The sequence below is a fragment of the Notolepis coatsorum genome, assembly GCF_963971535.1.
Source record: "Notolepis coatsorum genome assembly, chromosome: 14".
NCBI lineage: Eukaryota > Metazoa > Chordata > Actinopteri > Aulopiformes > Paralepididae > Notolepis > Notolepis coatsorum.
Window position 1 is genome coordinate 32,038,435 of NC_140178.1, and position 17,031 is coordinate 32,055,465.

Here is a 17,031-nt window from a genome sequence, read left to right on the forward strand (position 1 = left end):
TCTCAATACAATGCTCTATTGTTGTAAAATGCTTTAATTTGCTTGTCTGGTATTACTATGTGAGGTTTTCTTCAAATCTGTCCTACTTCAACTTGTCAGATAACAGTCAATACCTAGGGACAGGCTTTGAGTGACAGCTCTGGAGCGCTGAGGTCAAATGGATACGATACCGTGAATTCTCTCAGGGTCTCGGCTGTACACAACCGTAGCACCGACCTGACCCGCATCTTTACCCTCCTCGCTCCACGTGACCTTTGACCCCTTTGTGGGATTCAGCTCTTTTTTTTTTGTCGCTGCTCTGCGAGCATCTCTGAGGGAAAATAATGAGGGGGGATAATATGGGAGTGGAGAAAGACGAATGCTTCACAGCAAATTGTCTCCTGAAGGTCACGCCTGAGGTGATGCTGGACAGAAACAGCTGGCCTGCCATTCATACAAACATGATATTCCCACACTATATCATGTATTTATAGAGCATGCAGATATGCTATGTTAATGCATAGAAGTGTTGGCATGTATGTGGGAGTGAAACGGACATATTTTGGATTGCAAGTGTTGGCAATTAATTTCACACACACACACACACACACACACACACACACACACACACACACACACACACACACATACATACACTCTAGGGCTGGGCGATTAATCGAGTTTCAATTTCAATTACGATTTTGGCTTCCATCATGAAAACAAGATAATCAAGATAAAATGATTGTGCTATTGTAAATGCAGCGCACCCTTCCTTCATAGTGGTGCGCTCCAGAAGGAGAAGGGGTCCACAGCACGTTTCTCCAGTTATTTTTTAAACGTCTTTGATAACTTGTAGAAGATGACAGAAAGGCAGCCTTTTGTCGAGAAGAAAGGTAAAACAAACTCAGTCGTCTTCGAATGATGTTCTCACATCAATGAGTAATCGTGTTCAATAGTCGTGATTTCAATATCATGCTATCAAGATAATCGTGATTATGATTTTGACATAATCGAGCAGCCCTAACACACACGCACGCACGCACGCATTGTATTTTTTATTTCTCTTTTTACGTTGCTAATATTTGTAGACAGACATATATTCTGATTTACAAGGGGTTAATGAATAAGTTCCAAGAAGCTTATTTTTCACCCTAAGATCAAAGTGTTGAAGAACACAACATGGATATGGTCAAAACAAAACAAAGCAAATAATTGTAGTTTGAGGCTTTAAAGGTGCAACTCATAAATTCTCTTTCATATGCATTTGTCAGTCAGACCTAACACACAGTAATGCAAAGCCTACACACACACACGCACACGCACACACACACACACACACACACACACACGCACACGCACACGCACACACACGCACACGCACACACACACACACACACACACACACACACACACACACACACACACACACACACACACACACACACACACACACACACACACACACACACACACACAGAGAGTCCATACAGCAGTTTTATACCAACACATTCACATTGATGCTCAAGCCCCCTCACTCAATCTGACAAAGTGCCATTTGTAGCAGACACTCGGAAAGGTCAGGGATGTCGATGTATTTTTGAGTGAGGGATTGAATAAGGACATTGCAATTTAGCAACCAATTTGAGGGGAATACCACAGGAATTAATCATCCCAGATAGTTCAGGCTGTGTGGCTGAAAGAGCATTTCCGAGCCATGAAGTATTCACTTTGGAGCCGTCTCCTGATTAAGTTAAATGGCGGCAATCCTCTGTATAGTTCTCTGATGATATTGTTCTCTCAACCTTTATCCTGATGGAATGAAATGGGGGAACGATAACAAAAACTGGCAGACAAACATCTCCAAGTTCTTATCCTTGGCATCTGTGATTTGATTAAATCTATTTTTTTTGTGTGTGTTGCATCCATCTAGAAAAGCAGGTCAAAATTTAAATAGCTGGAAATAGAACATCTGGCTGGGCCTCGTCAGTCAGCAGTGCGTAATGAAATATGGAAATTGGGGCGCTCTTCAAAGAGATCCGGGCTTTCCGTGCCGTCCTGGGTCTCCGGCGGCCCCCCTCGACAGCCCTGGCAGAGCCCCGCCCTTCTGAAACGCGTGCTACATTTCCAGGTGCTGCCGTCGTGGCCTGAGCTGCCGGCGGTGCCAGCTCGTTAGCGCTCACAGACTGGCAGAGCTGGCAGCTGGCATCATTAAACTTCAAACCGGCTTCCGACCTGGGGTGCCGCTGCTAGGAGAGTGGCCGCTCGTGTAACTCGCCAGCAGCTGATTAACGTCACACTACCGCCGGGCCGCTCTACCCCGCCCCGCCCCCCCCCCCCCCCCCCCCCCCCCCCCCCCCCCACCTGCCTAGCCTTGACCGCCGACAACACCGGTCCTGAAAAGGAAGCGCGCTGGCCATGCGTTCCCCCACCAGGCACCACCAGTCTGTCCATCTCTTTTGTTCCCCCACTCTTCTCCTCCACTGGGCACACAGCAGAGCCCCCTGGCAATTTCCCCCTGTGTAATTGAGTCATGAATGATAATGGCTCGCTTATTTGCTGAAATGGGTCCCTTTGGATTCTTTTCATGTTCAGTGATAATTGAGAGGCTTTGTCTGTGTAGATAATACTAAACTGTCTCACGGTCTGCTTTTACTGTCTTAGTTTTATGACTAAATAGTTTGAGGCTCACGGATAAGCCGCCTCACAGTTTTCAAGCGCCTGGATAGGTTTCCATTATGCAATTGTGTATCACTATACCGAAAGTCTTCGGAAAACGAACAAGCCTCGAAGCCAAGTTAAAGAAAGTCTTAAGTCCCCCTGTGCCGTCGCATACCACCAGACGGGGTCGCCGACCTCCCTCGATACCCTACAAAGAGAGTGCTACGAGGGAGCGCCCCCACCGCGCTCCACGTCCTCGCTTGCACATTCAGTCGGTTATTTAAGAGATACAGCTTGAAGGACGGGCAAGTCACTGCATAATATTGAATCTCAAGATCCAAGGAGCCTGGTATTTAAATATCGATAACTGGCATGGGAGACAGGGCCTAGTTCTTTAGTGCTGAGAGGAAGCTTTTGCTTCAACTCTAACTGTCCTCCTCTAACAGCGGAGGATCCATTAATGTGCCGTAAAGGCTCCCCTGGGAGCGGCTTTGTGTGGAAACAAGCCGGCTATGCTGCCATATAGGAGATAGGACCTTAGTCATAATTCAGCTACGCTGTTAATAATGAACACAGACACCTTGACTACTGAGGCAGACTCGGAGGGGGAAAAACCGGAGCCGACCGGAATGGCAAAATCTCACCAGACACGGTAGACAGCACATCTCAGGTCTGGGGGAAAGTCTACCATGACAGTGTTTTATAATTGAAGCGTTTCCTAGAAAGGTTTCTCCAGCAAGAGACACAGTCTGATGTATTTATTATGTTATACTACATCTGCACTGCAGGCAGTAATTAGAGTCCTGGGTATCACTGCGAACAAATGCGTAGGAGGTTAATTAAGAGGGCCAATAGATCAACTGACTTAACTGGCTTTCACCTTATAGAAGCCCATGATGAGTCTTCCGTCTTGCCGTAGAGTGCTGTGCATTGATTTACCACATGACAGGGACACAAAGGTCACAAAGCCAACCTGTGATGGACCTCACTATATGGACATGACCCCGTGACCTCCCCCTACCCTGTGTCACTATTGGCTACCCGTCATGCTGTCACACAGTTGACACACTGCAGACCTTTTTGTAAATTGACGACTTACACATTCTAAATAGGCCCCTTTGTATTTCCTGTTGCATCGTTTGTGAATACAGTCTCCGACAGGAATTAAACAGGGGGGGCCAAAGCTGTTCCCCTAGAGACGGAATAGCAACGGAACACTTGTGAAAAGATCGATACGACTGAACCACTCCTACTGGATAATACAATGGGACAACAGAATGCACAACACATAATGTTGTTCTGACACTCTTGTCATTGTCACCTCGCAATGGGCTTCAATGGAGGGACTGTGAGAAATGAACAGACGTACAAGTAGCTGCCGACTGGAAGAATGAGGGAAAGAATGCGAGCATCCTTGAGAGACCTTGGGGGCGAACGCAACGCTCTCCTCATCCTGCCAGGTTCGCGGAGTGAATTATTTTCACGTCCAGGAGGCGCAGGGTTGACCCCCTCTCTGTAAACACTTGACCCCTGCGGCAGTGAGGGCTGGGGCCCCTCATGCCTTGCAGTCCGAGCTGGGCGGAGGAAACGGCTCTGGGACCGGAGCGGAACCTTCGGACTCCATCTGTCGCTTTTTCTCGACACCAGAGGAGCAAGAGACGGGGAGAGCCAGAGACAGGTGTGCCCACCCCCACCAGCTGTCACGGCAACCGGCATCTGCCCACAGCCAAGGGAACTTTCCTCTCCGCTCGTCTCCTCACAGTGAAGACGGCAGGCCGTCGCTTCCATCCTCCTCTTTCGGCCTCCTTCTCTGCCGTTATCACTCATCCCCCACCTTCTCCAAGGTGTCGGCGAAACTGTGTGACAAAGAGTGAATTGTTGTGTTTAATCTTACCAGCCAGTAGAACACAGATGAATAACGTGGGATGCACAATCTAACACTTTTTTCCATTTTTTTGCATTGTTGTTGATATGTGTTATACGAAGCTTGGTCTATAGGGGGCGGTATCACCTTTCTCTGAACACACCGGCTGCTGTGTTCAGAATTATGCAGGACCACTGTTTGGATGTGGGAGGAGTATAACATTACAATGTAGCTGGTATTTACCAAGTAGGCTATTCTCAGTGTTGGAGAATCATGTGATACAAGGTGTCATGTATTTCTTACACTGTAATGCTGATATGTTGCCATTCCTCATTACAGCACCGGCTCCTCTCCTGCATCTCCCGTGGACCAGTTCAATTTAGCTACAGGTTGATATAGTAATTGTAATAAAATGTTGAATTAGACAACTCGGCTCGTCTGATGAGATGATACATGTCAAGTATCAGGTGATATGTGGCTAATTAAAGTCTACTGGAGCTCAGATGATGTCTCCCAGTATAGCAACCAGACACATTTTACAGGAGTTGCTTTTTATTATGCTGTAACAATGCACATGCATTATATCCAGTCTGTTGTATTTTGTGTATATAATCAGATTCCTTTTTTATATTAGAAAAAAAGCCTATTGGGATTAATTTAAATAATGCATTTTGTCGATTTGTATTCAAATTTATGTACACATCCAAAGCAATTGCGTAGGTGGTTGGACAAAAGGTCACATTTTAGTAGATGAAAATGCTGCACATTTCTCTTGTGTTCGTGGAATCTTTAGAAAACTAGACAGGTCGAATTTGCATCACACCACAAAGAAATATGGTCAAACTAATTTAATTTTGACTGTTTTCTTGAACTGTAAGACTGAAATGATTATCTTAGAACTTTTTAGTTTGCAGTCTACCATAACTTATTTCCCCTAAATAGCATCCTTTGACATTTGAAGAGATTGAGGATGACATTTAAAAGCTTGTTCTACATTTGCCGATGGAGGTGGGTTGCAGTTAATGATAAGGTTTCATTACATGAAATGTAAATGCAATATATAATTTCATCCAGGCAAATTTGATTTTCTCAAGATCGCTGAAATCATATAAAAATAAACCGCCGATCTGTTCATTATAGCCAGTTCCTTTCCACCCCAAGACACTGTGTTCAGTAAAAGCTCTACCCGTGTTGTGAACACTCTGTCCCTGCAAATATAATCCCATCACCTGAATACATCAGCAGTCACGTAAAATAACAAACATGTGATCAAAAATAAAGAACTGCCTCAGATTAGTTAGAGTCTATATTAGTTCCACGACCACAGGTTGTTGGTGTCTCTCCTGCTGGCTCTGTTGACCCAAAAGTCTATTTAGGATCAGTCAATCTAATGGATGTGCAGTTGGGTTCCATTCACTAACCCAGGTTGTTTAAGGAAAAGAAAAAGAAAACAGCCTTGATACATATTATAATGAAAATTATAATGCATTTATATAGCGCTTTTATCCAAAGTGCTTTACAATTTATGCCCCTCATTCACCCATTCACTCAGACATTCACACACTGACGGCAGGGGCGACCGTGCAAGGTGCTCATCAGGAGCAGTTAGGAGTTAAGTGTCTTGCTCAAGGACGCTGCCGGGAGGAGCCGGAATCTAACCGGGAACCTTCCGATTACCAGACGACTGCTCAACCTCCTGAGCCACTGTGTGTGTGTGTGTCTGTGTGTGTGTGTGTGTGTGTGTGTGACTGTATGTCTGTCTGTCAGTGTGTCTCTGTATGTGTATTGACATGTCTTATATTATAATAATAATAATAATTATTATAATATAATGAAATAAATCTGTAATAATCAGAATAACAACTAATAAATGTGAACAGATTTGGTAGCAAGAGTTCTGAGAATCTAAGATCTCCTGTTCTGCCGTGTGTCACACTGACCATCATTCATGGTCACTGTCTATCCATAGATTGGACTGAATGTGCCACTCAACTATCATACATTTTTTTTATGTTTAGGATAAATACCACAGCCTATAGCCTATTAAAGCCTGGATACACATAGTCTATTAACCCTTTCACTACCACACTACAGAAGGTTAACCGTCTGTAGTGTGGTAGTGAAAGGGTTAACCTTCTGTTGTGTGGTTGTGACGGGGTTAACCCTTTGTCGTGTGGTAGTGAAAGGGTTAACCTTCTGTATTGTCGCAGTGAAAGGGTTAACCCTTTGTCGTGTGGTAGTGAAAGGCTTCTGTATTGTCGTGGTGACAGGGTTAACCCTTTGGTAGTGTGGTAGTGAAAGGGTTAAAACCTTTAGGGAGCTTGTTTCAGTACCATCACGTATGAGAAGCAAGTGCCAAATTTGCGGCTGATACGATTTCATTGCAATCTTGCTCTTAGAGCTGAAAGATACTATGTACAAAGATATTCTAAAGTACACATTTCATTCTTACCTTATCCTTGAAACCTTCAAAGACCTTGGGTTTTGTTTAGCAAATCATTATGAGCATAATCATTATGTTTGACTGTTTTAATCTTGAAAAGGCTAAAAAGTAAATTTTATTGTAAAGGCTTTTAACAAGGTCGTAATCCCCCAAACTGCCTCATGCAACATGTGAGGACACGGTCCATTAACACGTGCCTTGAAGACATTACGGCCCCGGGGACACCCACAGATGAATGCCTGTGACATTCCCAGAGGTCACGGTGCACATAAACCCAGCAGGAATGGGACTCAGGCAGGAAGGCATGTTCAGGTGAAAATAGACACGATAATAGGGAGGGGATTCACTTCCAAAAGGTCTGCTTGTGCATTTCATCTCTAGATGTGACATGAAACAGAGGTGAAACCAAAATCGTGGTTAAAGTAGTTTTTGTCACTGGTGCCTATTACTGTACATTAGAGCAGAAATACTCAGTTGGCTAGTAGTCACAGGATTTTATTGACATCAATTACTTGATTTAACAGTGCACTCTCTTTTTCAGAGATTTTCAATAGTTGAGAATGAGGTCTCTGTAGACTCAACCAGGGGATATATACAAGTTATTCTTGTATAATCTTTATAATTTTTATTTAATTTAACATTTATTTAACCAGGCAGGTCAATAAATAAATAGGTAAATAAATAGGTAAATAAATAGGTAAATAAATAGGTAAATAGGTAAATAAATGAATAAATAAATAAATAAATAAATAAATAAACAAATAAATAAATAAATAAATAAATAAATAAATAAATAAATAAATAAATAAATAAATAAATAAATAAATAAATAAATAAATAAATAAATAAATAAATAAATAAATAAATAAATAAATAAATAAATAAATAAATAAATAAATAAATAAATAAATAAATAAATAAATAAATAAATAAATAAATAAATAAATAAATAAATAAATAAATAAAATAAATAAACCAAAAAGAACAATCCAGATAAGACTATTGGACACAAAAGATACATACATCACAGAGATAAGGGAAATAATTAAAACACATACCAAACAAACAACCAAATAAAATGACACGGTAAACAACTGGCCTTTGTTTATATTCACATTTCCACCCAAATAGACAGCGTTATTGTTGTTCTATAATCTACAAGCTGAATAAATGTGTTACTTCCTTTAACCTTTGTTTTTGCTCTAATAATGTTTATTTATAATCCTATCCATGTTAAATTCCACTTTCGGTTTGGCAAAGACCTCCTTTGAATGACGGTAGTTTGCTTGTTATAATGAGGGAGATTGTACAGGCCAATCAATTTGAATACACACCCTCAGTGCACTTTCTTTTGTGTTCTATGTCACCCCCATGCTTGTGGCGTGCTCGTGTCTTTCTGCGTGCTTCCTCGTGTGCATGCTGGAAGAACACATGACACAATTTCTGGGGACCCTTTTTCTCCTATTGTGCTCTATAGCACCACCGATTTAATCAATTAGTGGTAGAAAACTCTTTGGATACTTTCAATGGTTGAGTCTATGCTCCACTTAGACGAGCAAGCAATGATTGGTAAGCTACCTCCTTATACTACATACTACTTATTCTATATACCTCCTTATGCCTCCTTAAATTACATTATTATTGGAATGGAATTTTGGAACCTATGGAACCCGTTCTTGTGACTGGCTGGTCCTTAAGATCCCTTGAGTTTGCTCAGAACAGGGTAAATCAGCATTTTGCTACGATGCCCCTCTAGCTCATGGAATGAACTCCAACAGTCCTTAAAGCTTGAGACACTCCCCTCTGTTGCAGAGTTTAAAACCTTGACCTCCAATCTTTGTCAATCAAGTCGTAGGCCTACGTGTTTCAATTGATTTGTTATTCTTACTCTTTGCCTCACACTGTGCACCTTTAATTGATATATCTGTGCAGTCCATGTTCCACACAATGTGGAGACCAGATTTTTTATCTAATTAATTCATTACATTTATATAGCGCTTTTCTCAGACTCAAAGTGCTTTACAATGTAGGGTTAAGGAAATTGCCTCCTTCACCACCACTGCTAGCACCCAACCTTGGGCTATGCAGGCTCAATGGCTGCCATACACTGGCACCAGGCACACATCACACTACACAATGGCTGAACGGCTCAGGAGACAGGGATTGATATCAGCCAATTAAGGGGAAGGGATGATTAGGTGGCCTTGATGTCAGAGACCTGATTGGGAATTTGGCCAGGAACGTCTGGGAACCCCCTACTCTTTACGATAGGCGTCCTGGGTTCTTTAACGACCGAATTCATCTGATCAAACTCTTCAAGTACATACCCCATGTCGAAATAATCAAATAGAGCAAATAAAGAAATCATGCATTGGTGCTTTAAAGGGGACATATTCTGGAGCTTGGGTTTTGCCTGGTGGACCTGGCAAGTGTGATTTAGGCGCTGGGGAAAAACAACACATGTACTTCTTGCCATTTGGCCAGGGCTTAAAAAGATATAGAAACAGAGCCAGCTTCCCTATGATTAGCAGAAAGAGAGTTGTGGAACCAGTGTTCCTGTCTGTTCTGGATTACGGAGATGTGATTTCTTTTTCTGATCCACTTTTTCTCCCATTTTTCTATATTTTTCTCCCATCCCAATTTCGTATCATCCAATTCAACCCTCCCCTGTCACAAACGCTGTTTCTTGCCTCCCACAAGCCGGCTGCAATGTGGACTAAGTCATACATAGCACAAGTCCCCTCCGGTACTTGAGGTAACAGCAGTCGCATCTTTTCACCTGCGCAGCTCGATCTCTCAGTGGCGAGGAGTAACGCGTGGGAGGCTCACGCTGCCCCCGACACTTCCTGATTCTACTGCGCAGGCGCACCAACCGACCTGTAGGAGTCGCTGTCCACAACCCCCGATTCCCACCCATCAGTTTCCCACCCCCTAATACGGCCAATGTGTATTAGTATGAACGACCAGCTAAACTGAAAGCAATGTGGAGCGCTGGGCTCGAACAGGCGAGCCCAGCGTCTCTGCATTCGTGGCACGGAGATGTGATTTATAGACACGCAGCAGCTTCCACTCTTAAAGGATTTTAGGCAGAATTTAGGAATATTTTCAAATCCTTAAACCGAATTCGACAATGCCCTTCCTAATCAGAACGCATCATGTTACTATATAATAATATAGTAATAAACCTAATTTGTATAGCACCTTTCATACAAGAATTGCAGCCCAAAGTGCTTCACAGCAGTGATGTAGACACAAAATATAAATTTATATGCATAAAATTATCATACAATTGGCATAATTATAGACAGGCATAAAATGAGCAGATAATTGATATTAAAACCATAGATTTCTGTAATAATAATAATAGATTTCTTATTGATTATGATAGATTTCTGACATTAAAAGCCACACCCCACTAGGTAGCTAGCAGGCAGTTATGTGTTAGCAGCAGGCCAACTGTCATGCGCATAACAAGCGTGCATGGCATTAGAGGGTTTGATTGACAGCTTGCTCGTTCCAATCATTTGACTTGGTCGTTTGTTTGATTGGATGTCGTTGTTTTAGCTCCTGCCCCTTACCAGAATGACATCATTTCGGTGTCAAACATCTTATTCTTTTGAGTACTATCGATTACCGTCGAGATATAATAAGATATAATAATAATTTTAAATGTTGCCAAAAACCGGCCTATTGATCCATTAAGCCCTTAGACTTTGTTTATCATTCAGCTATCAGATTTATCACCGGTGTTATGGTACCATTGTCTCCTCTATAATAAGATCGAGTGGTCCTCTCAACCCCAAGACGTGAGTTGCATTGGAATATGTTTCTTTATAAAGCCATAATTAGAGACTGTCCAAATTATATTACTTCATTATTGGAATGGACGACCCGGTCGTACACAATCCAGTTTTGGCTTACACTTAAAGTGCCTAGAGTTTGTGTCGTATATTCCTATATGAATATCTATTAATTACAGCACAGTGAGGTTGCTAACTAGAGGAAGGGGAAGATCACAGTGTGATAGAAAACATGGTCCTCATCTGGGCTCCCAAAAATAGCCAGTAGAGAATAAATGTGTACAGCCAAACAACCAGAAGCTATGGTCCAATATTCATTTAATTGCAGCGTGGGCCGAGAGTGGAATAATGCATTGGTTACATACAGGTTACTTCAAGCATAATACATGATTGTACAAAAGGATTTGATGAGGTAAATCACAATAGCCCTCACACGTTGGCTCTTTACATCAAAGACAGTATTGTACATAAATATTAGTCATGTTATGTTAATGAACTAAGACCATAGTACTCCTTGTCACCTACATGATTAAACCTGGGTCTAAGATAGGCATCTTACTCTAGTTATCACAAACAGTGATTATTCCATATACAGTTTTACTCACGTAGTGCAAAGTCGGACCATGGTCTGTGGTGGTGGTGGAGACCAGAAAGACCCCCTGGGTTTGGTGTGTGGCGGGTCTGGCTGGCCTGCTCCTCTATCCTTACTGTTCCAATACTTATAGATTTCATGACCTCACTACTCTTAACCTAGTTCCACCAATCACAAGTATCTTAAAAACAGGCAGTCCTCATTTGGTGTCTTCTGGTCGTGTGTGTGCCTGTAACAGCCAGGGGTGGCCCCCCCTTGATCCCCCCGCCGGTGTCTTCTTCCAGTTCCCAGCAGCGAGGAGGTCCAACGACCTCAGACCTTTTAACATTCCTTTCTGGGGCTTATTTCTTTGTAAGTTACTTTCTAATAGGTTACTATACTCTTGTTTTATTATTCCAACATTGTTTTCATTCTAAACTAATATAATGCAATTATATTTATTAGGCAACTGTCCTTACTGTTATACTGAGTCACCATTTTTCTGTGGTGTGTGACTGAGTAAACAATGTCGTCATGAGAGGTGTCGCCTGGTGGTGTTCAACTGTTTCTTCTAAATTCCGTTGAGTAAGTCGTTTTCAACATGGGGGGTTTGGCCTGAAGGCTTCCCAGAATGTCACACAACCCTGCTGCCTGTTACTGCTTGTTCCATCACTCTTGAGAGTCCATGTGATGAACTATTTACCATAGATATTTTCAGTTTTCAGGGTTAATCTAACATTTTGATTATGAAATTATGAAATTATGAAGTCAAGGTTACCACAATTCCTCCCTTTGACATTTTACTAATGTCATATTACAAGTATCTTGACTTAATTTCTATACATACTAGCCATACAATTTAACATAATTACAAAAATCATAAATTTTGAATTTTTCACAATTTTTCTTCTCAATTTTTTCCATTCTTCTTTGGTACATCTTCCCACCTTTCCCCTTTTAAACACAAACTTTGAATATGCTAAAAACAATTAAAACAATTTAATCTAAACATTACACATTTAAAGTATAATCAATCACAATTTTTTAAAATTACAGTATCCGTTTACATGATCTGGGGGAGACAAGATCCATTATTATCACAATATTTTCATTTTACATTCATTCTCTGAAATAATCTCTTCTTTCTGCTAATTTTTTCCTTAAGATAGTACAATCACATCTGCATAATCAATCAATTGCTTCCCACCTATCCTCCCCCCTTTTATGACACATATAATGGTCATAATCTTGTCACTTCTTGTTTCCACAGCTCAGTTTTGGCAGAGGAAAGCAGAATTCCAACGAATTTTTTTTTTCACCTATCCTCCTCACTCTGGCCATATCCTCACTTATGTGAATGCATCTTTATCTGACCCTGCGTTGTGTAATTTATCCGCCCTTTGCTTGCGCGTCCTACCAAATCAATGTGCACAAGACAAAGCCCATCAGTACCTATTCAGTCTTGTCCCTGTCCCCTACAGTCCAACCACAACTCCACAACTCCCCAGAGAACCTTGTTCACACATTTTCCGCTCAGCCTTCAGACTGGCTCCGCCCCCCCCCCGGCCAGGTCACATCCCAGGTCCAGTCATCTATTTATCTCATGACAACCCGTCGTCAGATGATTCTTTTAGCGTGGAATGTCCTCCAAACTACATCTGTTCAGTTTTTACAACCTGGCCCCACCCGCATGGGGTTTGTATAGGCGGGGGTCTCCGTGTACAAGAATTCTCTCACCACAATTTGTAATCGACCACCATTGGACTGCAGAGTAACAGGGAAAAATGAAATCCTACGTTACCGCTCTAATGCAATGTATTCATGTCTCTCCCATCGTTGATCTGCCTTTCCCCTCCCTTTTCTGAGCTGTTGAAGAAACAAGCACAGAGCAAACTTTTTACACAATATGTCAACATACTTAATAAGGGAAGCCATTAATTCCATATGCAAATCGTGGTGGCACTACTTAACTGTCATCGATCTGATCCAATGCATCCCAGCCTCGATCTGTTCCAATGCATCCCAGCCTTCAACAGTCCTCTCCCCAGATCATTAAAAAAAAACATTTGGGAAGAAAAAGAGAAAAAAATCAAACAAAGCCACACACTTCAATAAACAAACACCTCCAGTCTGTTGTGGCCCCAGTCTATGTAACAACCATGCACACCCAAAAACATGAAAAAAATCCACGAATTTTTAAAACATGAAAGAAAATAAAAACCACGTTTTCCAAAACCATCCATCTACCCTCTATCATCAATTCTCACACACACCCTCAAACGGAACAGCATCCTGTCCCTGCGACTCGACACCTCTCAAGTCAGCACAATCACCCCTACCGGTTCCATTCAAACACCTTTTCAGTCCACACAACTGTAGATCAAAACTCTTAGAAAATAAACCTAAAAATGTACATTCACGCTCACTCATACAAAATTAAACTTAAATAAAAGTAGTATCCGTACCAACACCACCACTGTTTCCAAAATAAAACTCTAAACCTTGACACTCAACCAAATAATATGACCTAAAGTAAACGCTTTCATCCAATTTCTCATAGTCACATTCAATACTGAACTTTAGAGTTCATAGAAAAGAAATAAAAGCAAAAACCAATCAAACATCACAATTCAACATCATCCACACCTCCTGAGCACCCCACAGCGGCTGGTACCTTAAACAAAACAAACTCTTTCATTCAAATGATATGAACTGAAATCAAAAAATGACCCCGCTCACTCCTTCACTCCTGCATCAAAACCCCTTTCATACAACATAATCTCTCAATCCCACAAAATAACCAACACTCTCCATCATTCTCAGCCACACAGATCATCTCCCTTGTCCTTTCTATCACACATCCTTCATATTATAAACATATACTTTCAACACACTCGTTAATCACTCCACATCTTTGACAAACAAAGGTTAGTTTGCTTCTCCCTCTCCTACTTCTACCTCAGTCTACACTCTTTTCAGGCTAATACCATCTATACTCAACCTCTACACTCAAAAGGTCTAGCGGAACCCCTTTTTCAACCTGAAGTCACCCCAGCCCGCTAGAACTGTGACACTCCCGGTTATTCCTTCAATCAAACAGGCCGCCCTAATCAAATGTAAATAACCTCATCTGATTTGGCTCCTATTCAACCGTCTCCTACCCTCTTTTCTTAAATTAGCTGCTTACTGTCTCAACATCTCCCCCGTCGTAAAAATAACTGCCAACTGTTATCTCACTTTACAACTGTCTTCTGCATCTTCACCTGCTTCTAACTGCCTAGCTCCACTCCGTCTCCCTGTCGTATAACCGCCCCTGTTTGCAGCTGTACAACTGTACACTCCTATCTTCACCTCTGTGACCTCTCTCCTGTTGTCCAATCTCACTCCCTTCTTGACCCCCCTTGGGCCGTTAACTGCTTAGTAAAGATAGCCTGGGTCACTCTTTATGAGTTCCCATGACCTAACCTAAATTCCTTTACCCCATGACCCCCCTGTAACTCAACAGAAGGATTAATCATTGACCACACAAAATCATTTATAATAACTGCTAAAACACAATCTTACATCAAAGCAGCATCTAAACAAACCCCCTGTCACTATTATCCCACTGTGACCCAAGGATTTTGCAATCAATCCTAATATAAACATCAGCCTATGTAAATCAATGGCCTTAAAGATATAACATTCTAACAGTATTTCAACATAGCAATGCAACCAAATAACATATACGCCCACAAGCCTACATCATAAAATTATCACCCCCATGACCTAAGGACTTGCAGCAACATTAATCCAACCGTGTACCAAAATCTGACATCCTAACATCAATGTATCCTATACATTTTAATTCAAGCTACATTTTAACTCCAGTCAAACACAACATCATTATTTCTAAGCTTACAATTGTACATGTTACACAGATTAAAAAACTACCATTTTAACACAACATCATTTAAGTAATAAAATTACAACCTAAGCATTTTATTTCCAATAAAACAACATTCCCAGAAGTGGTCTCAAACGGTTTCACCCCAGGTCTGCCCCTGAAGGACACCCTGTACCCACATCCTAAATCTAACATCACCACCAGTCCTGTAAGCAAATAATACACATATCCACCCTGGGTCCTACTGTGGCTACACGACCAATATTCCTATTCACCCCACGTTTCCCTCCTCCTCCAGACAGCCACCACTCTGTACTGCAAATTCCCAACTCCCCGGCTCTTTTTCTGCATGCTCATTATGTGAACAAATCAGAACGGGTCTTAAACACGGCACCAATTGTCGTATATTCCTATATGAATATCTATTAATTACAGCACAGTGAGGTTGCTAACTAGAGGAAGGGGAAGATCACAGTGTGATAGAAAACATGGTCCTCATCTGGGCTCCCAAAAATAGCCAGTAGAGAATAAATGTGTACAGCCAAACAACCAGAAGCTATGGTCCAATATTCATTTAATTGCAGCGTGGGCCGAGAGTGGAATAATGCATTGATTACATACAGGTTACTTCAAGCATAATACATGATTGTACAAAAGGATTTGATGAGGTAAATCACAATAGCCCTCACACGTTGGCTCTTTACATCAAAGACAGTATTGTACATAAATATTAGTCATGTTATGTTAATGAACTAAGACCATAGTACTCCTTGTCACCTACATGATTAAACCTGGGTCTAAGATAGGCATCTTACTCTAGTTATCACAAACAGTGATTATTCCATATACAGTTTTACTCACGTAGTGCAAAGTCGGACCATGGTCTGTGGTGGTGGTGGAGACCAGAAAGACCCCCTGGGTTTGGTGTGTGGCGGGTCTGGCTGGCCTGCTCCTCTATCCTTACTGTTCCAATACTTATAGATTTCATGACCTCACTACTCTTAACCTAGTTCCACCAATCACAAGTATCTTAAAAACAGGCAGTCCTCATTTGGTGTCTTCTGGTCGTGTGTGTGCCTGTAACAGCCAGGGGTGGCCCCCCCTTGATCCCCCCGCCGGTGTCTTCTTCCAGTTCCCAGCAGCGAGGAGGTCCAACGACCTCAGACCTTTTAACATTCCTTTCTGGGGCTTATTTCTTTGTAAGTTACTTTCTAATAGGTTACTATACTCTTGTTTTATTATTCCAACATTGTTTTCATTCTAAACTAATATAATGCAATTATATTTATTAGGCAACTGTCCTTACTGTTATACTGAGTCACCGTTTTTCTGTGGTGTGTGACTGAGTAAACAATGTCGTCATGAGAGGTGTCGCCTGGTGGTGTTCAACTGTTTCTTCTAAATTCCGTTGAGTAAGTCGTTTTCAACATGGGGGGTTTGGCCTGAAGGCTTCCCAGAATGTCACACAACCCTGCTGCCTGTTACTGCTTGTTCCATCACTCTTGAGAGTCCATGTGATGAACTATTTACCATAGATATTTTCAGTTTTCAGGGTTAATCTAACATTTTGATTATGAAATTATGAAATTATGAAGTCAAGGTTACCACATTTGTACTGAACTTGGTCCAGTGATTGTCTTACACTTATTAGAGTGCCTAGAGTTTGTACTGAACTTGGTAGATCTGCTTTTGGCTTCTCTGCTGCTACCCCATGGCAGTGTTGTAGTCAAGTCACAAAATCTCGAGTCCGAGTCGAGTCTCGACTCCCCAGTGTTCGAGTCCGAGTCCGAGTCCGAGTCCAAGTCATCAAGGTTGAGTCCACTCCACTCT